General features: G+C 40.3%; 1 pseudogene; it reads right to left on the minus strand.

Moving 5' to 3' along the window:
• Nucleotides 1–2,014: 2,014 nt before the first annotated feature.
• LOC124965390 (keratin, type I cytoskeletal 18-like) lies at nucleotides 2,015–3,248 on the minus strand (annotated as a pseudogene).
• Nucleotides 3,249–12,901: the final 9,653 nt, after the last annotated feature.

Consider the following 12,901-nt stretch of genomic DNA (forward strand, 5'->3'; position numbering starts at 1 on the left):
ATTTATTAGAACAGCAATTAAAAAGTTGAAAAGTAGAGTAATATAATTGTAGAATCCTAATCACTGCTGCCCCCATTTGTATCTGGAGTGATTCAGAGAATGTTGCTTCCAGTGCAAACAGAGTCTGACTTAACATTTTGAAACACATAAACAACTTTTTCATGATAAACCCAAACCACACCAAAACAAACCCCCCATACATTTTAATCTGGCAAATGAAGTTCTCTTGGCAGAATTTTCTACACAAGGAGAAGTTGATTGCATTTTATATCTCTCTCTATAAGAAAAAGTTAAGCTTAAACCGAGTGCCAAACACCAAAATGAAACTTACCTTTTCACACCTGGCAAGACAGTACATGTGTACGAAGTGGGCAACAGTCTGTATCTCTTAACGGCAAAGCACCATTTTGCAGAATGTCTTGTTTGATTTTCCCGTTAACTGCGGAAGGAAAACCTAGCCAGTAAATTGATGCGTAAATGTAATGTGAGTTGGTAACGACTTTCATGATGAACGACAGCAAAGGGAACCACAGATTAAGATTTGTTCCCCTGCATCCCTGATCACATCTCCCGTCACAGCATCCTGAGTTTTCAGTGAGCATCACTTCCCACAACCCTGAGTCTTTGTGATCCAAGTGTAGCTAATTGGATAACTTGACCCAGGTGGCATCAGTGAGAACCTGTGGGAATTTTTATAAACTTTTCAGGAACAGGGCATGTTTGTCTTTGTGGATTTCAGACATGATGGACAAAACTTGCCAGTGTCATCTTGGCTACTATGTAGACAGCCTAAGACTAAGGTCATCACACAGGGCAGCCAAAAGAGAGATGGAGAGAGTCAGACTGAGTCCTAAGAGTGTGGCCTTTGCCTGCCTATATGGAGGTTGTCTTTTGGTGCATTATAATTATACTTAATGGTGAGAATCATTAGGCCACATTTATACACACACATAATTTGATCAGTCTCATTTTCCAGTACCTTCCATATTCATTAGGCCACACTTATACCCACAATTCAATCAGTCTCATTTTCCAGTACTTTCCGTATTCCTCCTCCCCTCCTCCCTCTCCGATCTACTTGCTCTATTCTACTGATCTCCCTTCTATTATTATTATCATTATTGTAATTAGTGCATGATACACACACACACACACACACACACACACACGCACACACACATACAGGATTGGATTCATACATGGACATAGCATAATTTGATAGATTTCATTCCTTAGTACTTCCCCATGCCCTCTCCTCCTCCTTACCTCTGTATCCCCTTCCTCTACTCTGTTGATTTCAAGAGTTTTTGATAATCAGAAAAAGGTGTCTTTTTAAGCTGAGTGCAGAGCATAACAAATAATTAGCACTGTGTAGAGGAGAGGCCTGTCCTAGGTGGGTGCATCTCGTGCCAGAGAGTGTGGTTTTGTGAGCGGAGTGTGGGCTGAGTGCATATGTGCAGCAGCCCGATCTGTTGCCATGTCTTGCATCCCTGGATCCAGCCACTCCTGCAATCTACTCTCTTGTAGATTGCCTTTACAAGAGAGTTAGAAATCCTTTCCCATCAAATGAGTCTTGCGCTTGGTAAATGGAAGTGGAGTGTTGCAAGTGTCAGATCTCAGAATGTGAAAATGATTGAGTCAAAATGGGGCATGGGCTGGATATTTGCCAACCTCCTAAACTGAGCAGAGAAAGTAGTTGGATCATGGTTTATTGGAACTGAGAATCTTGGAACTGAGACAAGGGCTTACATTAAGACTTGAGTTTTAGAGTTTAGGTAAAATTGGTCTGTGGTTTTAATTCTGCTAATGTTTTCATACAAAGGTAATGCCTTGGTTTCAAAATGAACTGGGAAGAACTTCAATTGAAATGGAATTATCTCACACTTAAATATATGATCAAATCAAACTTACCAAAACAACTGTCTGAGACTAATTTTTTTTTTTTTTAAATGTCTTCTGACTTCTGTACTTTTATTGGTCCCCAGTTCCGGAAAAATCCCCTGCTCCTGCTGCCTCAGCGCCTCAGCACTTTTGTGCCTTTGGTCTCAGACTGCACTTTGCCACCCTCCACCCTGCAGATGGTAGTCTTTCAGATGGTTTACATGGAGGTGCCACTGTCCAGGGCATCAATGAGATTGAAGCCCTCCTGGTCTCTCAGCAGGCAGCCATAAGTGGCGATCTCAGCCTCCAGCTTGCTCTTGATATCAGCAGGGCTTCGTAGTTCTGAGTCTGGTGCTGTCTCTCTGCCCCAGTCTGTGCCAGCTCTGACTCCAGGTATAGCAGGACCCCTTTGGACTGCTCCATCTGCATGACATAGTGGACCTCCATGACCCTCAGACTGTCCTCTAAGCTGGCCTTCAGATTTCTCATGGAGTCCAGGATTAGGCTGTGCATCTCAGCTTTGTGATTGTCATCTCAGCAGTTCAATCTCGTGGGACTGCAAGATGACCACTGTGTTCTCCTTGATCTGCTGGGACCAGTATTTGTTGAGATCTCTTGGTTATTCCGAGCCAGTTTATCATATTGGGCCCAGATGTCCACCATGATCTAGCTGAGGTCTTGAGATTTGGGAGCATCCACCTCCACTGTCAACCCATGTCCAGCAATCTGAACTTGAAGTCCTTTGATTTCCTCCTTAAGGTTCTTCTTCATGAATAGCAGCTCCTTGAGACCACGAATTTCCAGCAGCAGCTGATTGATATTGGTGTCATCAATGACCTTGAGGAGCCCACGGATATTGCTCTTCACAAACTGGAGCATGGCCAGCTGTCTCTTCTATTTGACTCTAAAGTCATTAGCAGCAAAAAAAAGTATTGTCAATCTACAGAATGATGAGGGTTTGGTCCAAAGAATTGGCAAAGATGCAACTGCTCATTGATCTTGAAGTAATGCCCACTGTCTCTGACCTGGGGCTGCTTCTTCTCCAGATATTCCAGGATTTGCCCTCCAGGTTCCTCACTCTGTCCAGGTAGGAGGCCAAGTGATAGTTGAGGTCTTGCATGGTCTCCTTACTCTGGATGCAGCCTTTCCCCCCAGAACCCTGGACGTCCCCGCCGCCATGCTCCGGCACCTCCAGCAGTCTCAGAATCTGGTGGAGCAGGACGCTGAGGTCCAGGAGCTTCGTCACTGGCACCTGCATAGAAGCTGGCAGCGTCACTGGCAGGGCTGACCCAGTGACTGGGTGACCAGGGGGAGGCCAGGGACTGGCGATTGGTGGAGAAAGTAGTGGAACCAGTGGTGAAGATCATGTTGTTCAGGGGAGAGGCGAGAGACCAGGACTGAGGTTCAGGCTGCTGGGACTGATCTTTATGAAATAATTCATTGGAAACAATTTATTTCTTCCACAGTTCTTGCTTTACTAAATTTCTCCATTAGATTTAGCTGCTGTTATGGTTTAGGTGTGAGGTGTCCCCCAAAACCTCGTGTGTGAGACAATGCAGGAGGGTTCAGAGGAGAAATGACTGGGCTATAGCCTTAACCTAATCAGTGAATCAGTCCCTGATGGGACTAACTGAGTGGTAACTGGAGACAGGTGCGGTGTGGCTGGAGGAACTTGTTCTTCGGGGGCGGGGGTATGGGGTATGTATTTGTTTCTGGAGTGTGGAGTCTCTCTCTGCCTCCTGATCTTCTAGTGAGCTGCTTCTCTCTAACACACTCTCCCTCCATAATGTTTTGCCTCATCTTGAGCCTTGAGAAATGGAGCTGACCTTCTGAAACTGTGAGCCCCCAGATAAACTTTTTCTCCTTTAAAATTGTTCTGGTCAGATCTTTTAGTCACAATAGTGAAAAAGTTGCCTTATATTTTCTGGAGAATTTTCACAACTTTTGATGTTATATATTTATGCTTTCTCCTCTTTAATGATTAACCCTCAACAGATATTTCCATATTTATAATTTAATTTTTTAAAGAACAAAGAAATTGAATTTTTAAAGAAATATTTATGCCATTTATCACTTTAATATTTTATTGGTTTTTGCTCTTATAATTTCCTTCTTTTTATTGTTTTTTTTTTCTGTTTTTTCTTCATAGTTTCTTGCATTGAATTTATTCTATAATAAAGCATTTAAAACTGAGGATTTTTGCTGAATATAACTTTAGCATATCATTTAAATTTTGACATTTTGCAGTTGTAATATTGTTCTTTCTAAATAGTCTTCAAATGTAGTTTGAGTCTTCTGTACAGAGAATAGGAGTAGGCATTTCTTGCTCTTTCTTTCTTTCTGTATGGGGATAAGAGGATTGAACCCAGGGGAGTTTAACCACTGAACCACATCCCCGGTCCTTTTTATTTTTTATATTCAGACAGGGTTTAGCTAATTTGCTGAGGCTGACCTTGAACTTGGAATCCTCCTGTCTCAGCCTCCCTCTCTTATTTCCTTGCCACTGAATTTGCTTTTGTTAATCTTTTCTTATCATATAATTCAATACATTTGGCTTGTGACAGATAAGGGTCCCAATGTTTGGTCACATAATTATTGGGGATTATATAGTTTCAAGATGTTTGAGAAGAAAACATGGGTACTGACTCTACATGATTTCAAGAATTACTCAAAAACAAAAACTCTTACCAGGTTTTATAGATGAATCTACCCACCCAATATTTCCACTTTTCCCCAATCTCCTCCTAATGTCCATTCTCAGCTTCTGTCTTAGCATACAACTAAAATCTATAATAATAATAATAACAGGATTACTCATGAATCAAGATCCAAGGGAGACTTTGAGGTTTGTCTTTGGAGGGTTGCTCTAACTTTTTGATTGTCCATGTTATGTAACACCACTGATTTGGCAGTTTATTTCAATCATTTCAACCTGGTTGAGCCCCCAAGATAGATAAATTTCTAAATCCTCCATAAATCTACCAGTGACACATAACAATTTCCTAAGTTATGAATATGTACATGCTAAACAAAGAATGGATTGGTGAAGGTGATATCATCTAGAAGTTTAAAAAATGTGGCTAATAAGAAAAATGTGTTATCTGAAGATTGCCTGTTCCTACATTCTTTGGAAAGTAAACCTCTCTTCTGCAGGATGGGAGGAGGAAGGTATCCAACCGTATGGAATCGGGGGTGGGCGTGGGGCATTCACAGCTTCTTGAACAAAGTATAATTGATGCTCTTCTCTGTAGCCTCACTTCCACCTGGCCTTCAGAGGCCCTTGATGCCACCAATATGTAAGCTGATTAGGTGTTAATTAACTTCGGTGGTATAAATTGGGATGTTTCTGAGCTTTCCCTACACCTTTGGGATTCAGCACCCTTGGGTCCCTCTGGTAAGTGGTTTCTTGACTTTACATTTCAGTTTACAACATTGTGCTGCTGCTTTCTTTTTCTTTTTATTTTACCTTTGTTCTTTAGTCCTAATAATTTGCAGTAAACATTCAGAAGGCAGCAAAAGCAAAGACCTGTTTTTGCCCTGCCATCTTTACCTAGAAGTGTGAAGGACTGCTTTGTTTCAGTCAAGTTACCTCTTTTCTAGAGCCAACCTGAGTTGTGTAATGTGAGTTTTTCCTACTGTAGTTCTATTGGCCTAATAATTAGTGTCAATTCTTCTCACAATCTGTTTTGATGTTTTCTGACAGTTTTGCCTTCCGAAGTCATGGAGAATCTTTTAAAAAGTATCGTCTTTATGGATATCTTTGTGATAGGTTGAAAGAGGTTATATTGTAGTTTTAGAGTAGAGGCCGTTTGGAACTGGAAACCATTGATTTTTGTTTAGAAGACTGTGATCGGAGTGAGTGCAAAACTAAAATTGGGGATTCTGACCTTGGATACTATATTGTTTTTTAAATAGAAAAGGCCTTTTACTACACTTTAAAAAAAAATGACTGTTCCCATCACCTGAGGTCTACTGCAGTACCTCCAGGTCGTCCCATTGCAACTGTTCAATGGATGTGCTCAGCCAGCTACTTTTCTGAAAGCTCCTCATAAAGCAAAACTCCTAGGAAGAGAAGTCTGCAGTCACTGTGTCATGCCCACTCCCTGGGTAATATCCCTGAGTCCCATGACTCAAAACTACTGTCTCTAAGACGAAGGGTCTAAGCCTTACAACTCTGTCTCTGACCTCTTCTTTCAATTTGGATTCATTTATCCAGCCACCACTTGGTTGCTTAGTTGCCAACCTCGTGACAATTCAAAAGAGAAATCTTAATTCTATTCCCTTACATGTTTCTTCCCACAGTTTTTTTTTTTTTTTTCCTGTCTCAATATATGACTCTACAATCTGCTCTTTACCACATTACTCAGGCTGAAATTTAAGGGTAATTTTTATAGGGTGATCAACCATCCTGATTTTCCTGGAACTGGGAGGTTTTCCAAGACACAGGACTTTGATTGCTAAAACCAGGAAAATCTTAAGGCAAGTTGGGATGAGTTCAACACCCTTAGGTTTTCATTCTTCCTTTCTCCCACTCATATAACATATCCAAGCCATTAAATATGTTTTAAATTAATTATGATAGCTCCTTGACAAATACACCATTCTGGAGAAACATAGTAAGTAGCTGCTTTAAACTAGGGGTGAACTGACACATGTCTCTTTTGTCAACGTGAAGCCAAAAGTAGAGGTGTTGGAAGAACTGAAAACCTGTTATTGAGAAATAACAATTAACCACTGTGTTAGGGAGAGAGATGTGAATTCTAAATCACTTACATTGCCCCATTCCTTCAAAATTACTTGAAATCTTGTTCCATATAACAGTTTCCAATTCCACAGAGTACTTTCTCTCAGGAGGTATGCTGGGAAATCTCTTCCAGTGTGTCATTAGAGCTATACTTAAGTAAGTTATCACCTTTCCATGTGGTTAAGTAACAGTTGCAATGACAGCCATATTTTCTTTTAAGGGTCAAATCCTTTGCTTTTGGATGGCAGAGATTTAATTCCAAATGACTAAAGTCCAAAAGAGAATAATTGGTAAAGTTTCCTTCACTAGTAAGTAGTAATACTGAGGGGTGTCAGGCTCTTTTTCAGACACTGAGGATACAACAATGAAAAAGGTACAGTGTCTTATCTGTTGGGAAAATCAGTAGACTTTATAACAAATGTGTAAGTAGGTATCATGAGAAAAACAGTCAAGGTAAGATAATGAGGACTGAAAGGATAAATGAAGTAATGTTAAGGTGGGTGGAAGAGAGTGGAGGGAGCTGTCGTCTTAGTGCCAGAAAAGCCTCTCTGTGGAAGTAACAACTAAGCAGAAACTTAAAGGAGGTGAGGGGCCTACCCTGTGAAGGTCTCAGGATGGAATTTCCTGAGCATAGGGAAGAGTACGAGCAGGTTGGTCAAAGGTAGTGGAACAAGAAATAAGAGAATGAAGTTAGAGATTTACGGGGGTTCAAATCACTGCAGGCCTTGAGGCTGTAGAAAGGAATTTGGATGTATTTTACACATGATGGGAAGCAAATGGGGAATCCTGACCTTTCTGGATGCTGGGTAGAGAATAGACAATGGGAAGGCAAAGGTGGAAGAATGACCTGTCAGAAAGTTCATTCTTCAGATGAGAGATGATCCTTGGCTTGCACTAGGATGCAGAGATGAAGGTGGAGAAAATTCTCAGGCTACTTTTGACCAAAGGTGATCCTAAAGAATATGATGATGAAGTCAAAGATGGCTGCAAATCTTTGGCCTGAGCCTCTTAGAACAGATAGAATTGCCATTTGCCTTGTAGGAAGAGACTGGGTCTGATGTGGGAAGGGAGAGTTTAGTTTTGGAAAGGCTCAGGTGGCAATTCCTCCTAGATGTGCATATGGAAGTTGGCTGAACAAGCCTGGAATTCTAGGGAAACGGTGGGGCACGTGGAATCATCAATGAGTCGATGATGCTGATGGCCATGACGTTGGGTGAAAGTGAAAATGGGCGTGGCATATGAGAATTGAGACTTGGGGACACTGAAGCAGTAATATCTGGAAGGCACTCAGAACATGGGTCATTCAATGAATATGGATAGCACATGTTATCTAAGTGTCAAGTAAAACATAAATTTAAGAAATAATCCCAATATTTGGAGACCTGGAGATGCAGATTGAAAAGTAGCCGTCAGAAAGGTAGGAGGAAAACCAGGAGAGTGTGTGAGGCATTGTTGAAGCTAAAAGAAAAAAGTGATTTCAGGCAAGAGGTCATGATCAACTTTTTCAACAAAGTTTCTGGAGGTCAAAAAAAAAAAAAAACAAAAAAAACAAAGTCCCATGGTACTACAAAACTGGATAGTTAAAAAGGGAGAGAGAGAGATGCAAGAGAAGTACTGTTTCAGGTTGAGGCAAAGAACCACTAATCACCCCATATCTTGGGCTGGAGATGAGGGTTATTGCTGGGAGATAAATGGGGGCAGGGTCCAGAGCTCCTCGAAGACTGTGCCTCCAAGGTGGAGCTGGCTGAAGTGTCTGGAAGAGCCACACCTTAAAGGCAGCTGCCTCAGCAGCCTGAGAAAGGGACTTTTCATGAAGGAAGTTGAGCCATTGGCAAAGCTGCTCAGTTCCACATGGAGAATGGTGGCATTGGCAGTGAAGTGGGAGTTGGAGGTTCTGCCCAGTGCAACAACGGTGCTGGGCAGAGAGTAAGACCTGATGCCAGTACTATATCTCAGGGCTGCAGTACCCCTACCTGCCACTGCAGACGTGGGCTGAAGGACCTGTTTTGAACAACGATTATCTTAGATCACATCAATCAGACCGAGTGAGCAGGTTTTGATTTCTTTTTCACACAGACATGTACATTACTGCCACCTTAAGAGTGTTGTGGAGCCATTTATGCCTCGTAGAATGACGTCTGTTTCTATACGTTCCTTCATGCGAGGGCTCCTACATTGCTTCTGCGTGTCTGGGTGTAAGGGATGTGTTATTCATGGCCATGGGTGGGTGCCCTCAACTCCAGGGTTTGCTTTCTCTTTAAGATTATGTGAATGGTCAAGGTGAACATGTAAGGCAGGTCTATTGTTTGACTTTTCTGCCAGTCCAACCTTTTTACCACATTGTGGAAATATTTGCAAGCTGGCCTCCATGGTCTGCTTTTCCCAATACTGGATAACTTTCCATGCCTACTGAACATACCAGTCCCCCGTGAAACTGGAAGCAAATGTGTAGTCTAGCTATATTATCTTGAAGAGTCCCATGAACAAATCATGAAATTCCCCTAAAGTCTGCCAGCATGGAATTTCTGACCTTCAAGTTGCTAGGAATGGCAGCCAAATACTTGACAACATCACAGTAGTTATCTGACTGAATAATCCAAATGCAGCTATAAAACATTGTGTGAGAATAACTTGCTTTTGGTTAACTTAGGAATGCACATGTATACTACTGATGTGATTAGTTTTTTATTAATTTCAGGTGTTCTGGTGCCTGCTTTTTGGTACATAAATGAGCAATATTTTGATAGTAGTGAGGATATTCTTAACAGCAACTTAGATCACACATATTGATTATGAATTGGCATAGAGTGGCAGATGGAGGACTGCATAGATACAGGACTGAGTCTGAAGTCTTGTCCTGAACCGTACTGAGCTGCAGCAGTTCTCTAAGGATGTGAGCTTTCAAAAGTGGGAGCATGTCCAGATCAGAGAGTATCAGTTGGTACACTTCTGTCTGGCAAGCGCACATCAGGGGCAAATGGAGAACCAGAGCTATCTATGAAAATAGAACCCAGAGCATCAAATGAGCTTTGAGTGACCAGTCTGGGGTTCAAAGACCAGGAATCAACACAGGTACCAGGGTCGGAAATTCAGGCAAAGAGGCCTGACATTTGTTCAGAGAATTGGTAGTAGGTCTTCTTTGCAAACCATTTAGTCTCAGCCAGGGGGCTTTTATATCCTCTTCACTAGTGCAGGAGACAGATCTCTTCTGCACCCAGACAGGCAGAGATGCATTTACTTATTCAATTGATGTTTGGGTTCAACATTTAACACTATAGACAGACACTCGCCTAATCCTTTCAAAGCCTACACGGTAGCCTACTGGGTGAAACCAATATAAAAATATATTTTTAACGTTGAGTAATGAGGGGTATATGAAGAGCAAACTCCAGACTAGAAAGGACAGTGATAGGGAGAAAAGGGTCAGTACCATATTGTAGTTTGGAACATTGTTGCACTTTAAAGTCATGTTAAAGGTACATCACTGGATTGTTCTTCCTGCTCCTCAAACACTCCCAGCTGAGGTTACTTCAACTGTATAAACTCAGTTCCTCCCAGTTCTGCCTCTGGGTGGTTTAAGTTGAAGGAGCCAGAAACCTGCTTGACCCTGCCTTGCCACTCATCCTGCTGAGCGGCTGATACTATAATTATATGGGGACAGGACTTGAGCCTGTTTCCTTTGTGACAATTACTTCCCCTTTCCTTGTTCCTCAGTATCTGGGCCATGCCTTATTCTTTGCATAGGTTTCCCTGACTTAAACATGTATTCCTCAAGGACAAGCATTTCTCATCCCTAGTTTATCATATAGAAAGTCACTAACACCTGCTGTTGATTCTTCATGCCAGTTATACGCTGTCTGAAATCCGGTCCTCTGAAGGGATTTAATTTCCACAATCCTTCCCACCTCGGGTGGACACACTCCATCATGAACTTGGTAGAGTCATTCTTTACACCCTTCTACTCTATTACTATTTTCAGCTGCATTTCCAGGTCTTGGGATGTTTTCTGTTTGCTGCTTGAATCTTAAATTTCAATCTTGAGCATAGAGGTCATTTTTTTCTGGTCTGGACTGCCCTCTACCTCCTTGGGTCTTAGTTCTTGGAGCAACATTTACTTCACATCATTCATGAAAGAAATGCATGTGCATGAATTGATTTCAGTCTTGTCATTGTGTGATTCCTCAGGGCAGCATATTGTCCCTTCATCTTTGGGTTAGATGACTGGCATTGACTTATTGTCTCAGAAATGCTTGAAATGAAAAAATAAGCTTCAGACAATGGTCTGTAACTGCAGAGTCTTCTCGACTAAAAAATTTACTGCCTGACCCTTAATATAATTCTCATGTTTCAGCTTTTCTAGTTTAAAAATGTGTACGTATTGGAAATATAGAAAAAGTAGGGGGAAAACAACCCCTAGAAATTGTATGAGAAGGATGAAACTCTTTGCTAGTGTCTGTGTGTTTTTCCCCGCCTTGGGTAAGTGTTCAACTTCTATGATTTTACTGTATGGAGAGATTCATTGGTTTCCTCTTCCATGTTGATGATCATCACTATTATAAACATCGAGACTTGTTTTTTGGAGAGGAAAAGCTTTTTTAGGCACACGTTTGAATAATAAGATAATAAACAGGTTCTTGTCTAAGAAACAATCTTTAACTATTAGATTTTGAAATGATATCCCCTTAATACTAAATATTACTATAATGTTAAATGAAATATATTTGAAATCAAGTCAGAACTTTAAAAGAGTAATCCCATGTACAATAACTACAAAGGATAAAATACCTAAAAATTAACCAAAGAGGTGAAAAAGCTCTACAATGATAATTATAAAACATTAATGAAAAGAATTGAAGAGGATATACAAAAAATAGAAAACATCCCATGTTCATGGATCAGAAGAAATCAATATTGTTAAAATGACCACATTTCCCAACAAGATTTGGCAGTTCAATAATGCAATCCCTATTAATTACCAAATGCATTCTTTAGTGAACTAGAAAAAAAATTTCTAAAATTCACACAGAAATGCACACACACAGAAGAACCAAAGTGATTCAAAATAAACTACAACTCTGTAGTAATCAATATAGCATGGTATTGACATAAAAACAGACAGACTAATATAACAGAATAGAGATCTTGAAAGTAAACCCAAGCATCTACAACCAACTAATTTTTCCACAATGAGTCTAAGAATATGTATCGGAAAAGGATGTTCTTCTCAATAAATGGCACTAGGAAAATTGGATATTCACATTTGTGCTTTCTTTTTGTACTGGGAATCTAACCCAGGGACACTTAACCACTGAGCCACATTCCCATCCTTTTTTTTTTTTCCTTTTCCTTCTTTTTTTTTTTTTTTTTTTTTTTTTTTTCTTTCACTAAGTTGCTTAGGGCCTTACCAACTTACTGAGGCTGGCTTTGAACTTCTGATACTCCTGCCTCAGCCTCTCTAGTTGCTGGGATTAAAGGCATATACCACCATGCCAGGCAGCTATCCACATCTAGAATGAATATAGATCCCTTTTTCTCACTAGTTACAAAAACAACTCAAAATCAAAGATTTAAATGTAAGATCTGAAACTATAAAACCTCTAGAAGAAAACAGAAATGTTCAAAGGCATTGGAATGGGCAAGGATTTGCAGTGGGACCCTAAAAGAACAGGCAACAAAAGCAAAAATAGACAAATGGGATTATATTAAAAAGCTTTGCAAAGCACAAGAAATGATCAAGAGTGAAGAGACAACTGGCGAAATGGAAAAAAAGGTTTGAAAACTTTATATCAAGGGATTGATATTCAGAATACACAAAGGAGTTGAAACAAAACTCAGTATCAAAAAACTTCAAATAATCCAATTTAAAAATGGGCAATAGACTTAAATAGTTCTCAAAAGAAGACACGAGAATGGTCAATAGATATATGAAAAACTGCTCAATATCACTAATCATCAGGGAAATGCAAATCAAAACTACATCATCTTATTCCAGTAAGAAAGGTTATTATCAAAGAGATAATAACAAATGCTGGCAAGGATATGGAGAAAGGGAAACTCTTTTAAACCATTGGTGGAATGTAAATCAGTGTAGTCATTATGGCAAATGGTATGAAGGTTTTTCAAAATTAAAAATAGAACTACTATATGATCCAGCAACCCCACAGTGGGTATTTATTCAATGGAAATGAAATCAGTATGTTGAAGAGACATCCACACTGCCATGTTTATTGCAGCCCTATTTATAATAGCCAAAAAATGGAAACAACTTAAGTGTCC

The sequence above is a fragment of the Sciurus carolinensis genome, chromosome 15 (assembly GCF_902686445.1).
Source record: "Sciurus carolinensis chromosome 15, mSciCar1.2, whole genome shotgun sequence".
Classification (NCBI taxonomy): Eukaryota; Metazoa; Chordata; class Mammalia; order Rodentia; family Sciuridae; genus Sciurus; species Sciurus carolinensis.